The sequence below is a fragment of the Branchiostoma belcheri genome, unplaced genomic scaffold (genome assembly GCF_001625305.1).
Source record: "Branchiostoma belcheri isolate BF01 breed outbred unplaced genomic scaffold, Haploidv18h27 scaffold878, whole genome shotgun sequence".
NCBI classification, from domain to species: domain Eukaryota; kingdom Metazoa; phylum Chordata; class Leptocardii; order Amphioxiformes; family Branchiostomatidae; genus Branchiostoma; species Branchiostoma belcheri.
Window position 1 is genome coordinate 6,618 of NW_017804551.1, and position 2,473 is coordinate 9,090.

Consider the following 2,473-nt stretch of genomic DNA (forward strand, 5'->3'; position numbering starts at 1 on the left):
ACGAGTTTTCTATATTCCTTCTTTCTTTTAAAATATCTTCCTCTTATGTCTGAGTTTGACGGTTGCTTTACAAGTAAGTATGCCAAGTTCTTTACTTCTCGTTTTAGTTCGACGCAACTCTTGTCAAACCATTGTTACCTTCGCCAAGAAGGTTATGTTTTCAGTAGCTTTTGTCCGTCCGTCTGTCTGTTTGTCTGTGAACAGCATAACTCAGGAAGCTTAGTATGCATTGTCATGAAATTTGGTAGGTGGGTAGGTCTTGATGAGACCTAGAAATGATTAGATTTTGGGCCCCCCGGTCGGCTTCTGTTGGTACTGCAGCAGAACTTCCGGTTTTGATATCTCGCGATCTGTACATGCTCGGGTCACGAATTTTGGTTGGTAGATAGCTCTTGGGGTAGGGAAGAAGTGACATGAGTTTGGGCCCCCTAGCGGGTTGTTCTGAAACTGCAGGAGCATTTGTTGAAAATTTTTTGAAGGATGATAACTAAGGAACCGGTTGACGGATTGTCGTGATTTTTGGTATGTAGGTAGCTGAAGTGAAGCTTGACATAATCAAATGATAATTATGCAAATCAGGAGCTAATTTACATAATTAATGAGGAAATTCTAAAACTCTGCATTGTTCGATAATAGGACTATGAAACACTTGTGACATGTAATTGAGAATGAAAAAAATATGAGGATATAGATTATGTAAATGAAGACCTAATTTGCATAATTAATGGGATTTTTTTTGTAATTTCATAGTTGTAACTGCTGGGAATTTCATACTTGCCACATTTGGAAGTTAAGTGAAGGCGAACATCAATAAACATAATTTATTCAAATCATGACCTCATTTGCATAATTAGGTCTAATTACTAGTAACATTTTTCTTGCTTGTCCCAATACATGCTCACGCTGTGGTATAGATGCATGTGCTGATGATGACCAGGCTAATGTACCTGGCACAGATGTACTTTTACTTATCTAACAATTGTGCTGCCTTCCCCAGGTTTCCCCAGCTTATGACCCGTCCGGTAACACAGCGCTGACTGCAGCTAACCTGCTGTTTGAGATGCTGTGTGTCCTGCCTGGTGTCCAGTACAGACGGGGCTCATTGACGGATGCTTCGTTTTTGGACTACGTACTTGTTGTGTCAAAATCTTCTTGTTATGTCAAAAAAGGCGTATGTCAAAAAAATCTCTGGTGCTAATATTCTTGTTGGAGTAAATGGAACTGAAAATGTGTACAAAAAAGGATGAAAATACTTCTTTTCGTTTTCTTATCAGTGAATAGTTCCAATTGTTTTCTGTCAATGCTTTTGTCAAATCTTTTATGTAATGGACTGGAAGAAATAGGCTGAGGGTTGGGTGGGTTAACTATTCAATTAATGACTGGTAGGGTTAGGGTTAGGGTTAGGGTTAGGGTTAGGGTTAGGGTTAGGGTTAGGTGAGTACAGTATTCCTCTGGTGATTTATCATGCATACTCATACAGTGCAGATTTGGAATATTAAAGATGTATTTGGCTTCACTCCTTGAGGTATGGTAGTACGTTTGTACTTGTACCATATTACCATCAGCAAATAAAATGTCACAAAGCAAGACAGTGTATGAGTTTACTTACATATCCAAATGGCATGCTGTGGCTAAATGGATTTAGGAGTCCCAAGGTTTGAAACCTTGGCGTATATTTGAATTATGTGTTGGGTATGTAATTACTGTCATAGATTGTAACATAATTACACATACAGATATACTGTTCTGGCTCTATTATTTCATAATCTTTTGTTGACTGAACAATTTTCTTTTATCTCAAAACTTACAAATACTGAGAGGGGACAAATTTAATGCTCATTTATGGAAATAAAATCATATGAAAACTAATGTTGATGTTCATGAATAAAATGATGTGCAGTTGTGGCAAACACAAAGATGAAAGCAAAACACACATGTAAATTATACCTCATGCTCCCCACTTTTTAATACAGGGGTATTGTTAAGTTGAAGGCACCACCATACTGGCCTGAAGGGAAGACTAGTCAATATCCTTGACCCCTGGTGAGGCTGGAATCATTCATACATCGGAAATTCACCTTTATGTAACCACAGTAGAGGATGATTAATAGAAGTCTATGGATTATAAACCTTAGCAATCCCCCATTCTATGTGTAGTTGATGGTCGCTAAGTCTGGGCGGTTGACGCCGATCAAAAAGTCGAACTGTGGACGTCCGGAGCAGCTAGGAGCCAGCTTTACTTCCGGTCGTCTGGATGTAAGCCTGTAAAAAGATATATCATAATATCAAACATTAATCCATTTTCAGATATCATCTACCGTTATGGCATGTCATGCTTTTAACTGCAACCACGAAGCATCAAAATCATGCCCGTCTTCTACTTCTACACGATACAGGACAAAGGGCCTCACGGCACATCGCGTCCTCTTGTGAAATTGTTTTGAGAATTCGGTTACATTTGTACGTTACAATT

General features: G+C 38.7%; 1 long non-coding RNA gene across 1 annotated transcript in view; it reads left to right on the plus strand.

Moving 5' to 3' along the window:
- Nucleotides 1-1,589, plus strand: part of LOC109487304 — a 3,411-nt gene extending 1,822 nt beyond the window's left edge. The window contains exon 2 of the long non-coding RNA XR_002141245.1: nucleotides 998-1,589. This is a non-coding gene — a long non-coding RNA (uncharacterized LOC109487304). The remainder of the gene's footprint in view (nucleotides 1-997) is intronic.
- Nucleotides 1,590-2,473: the final 884 nt, after the last annotated feature.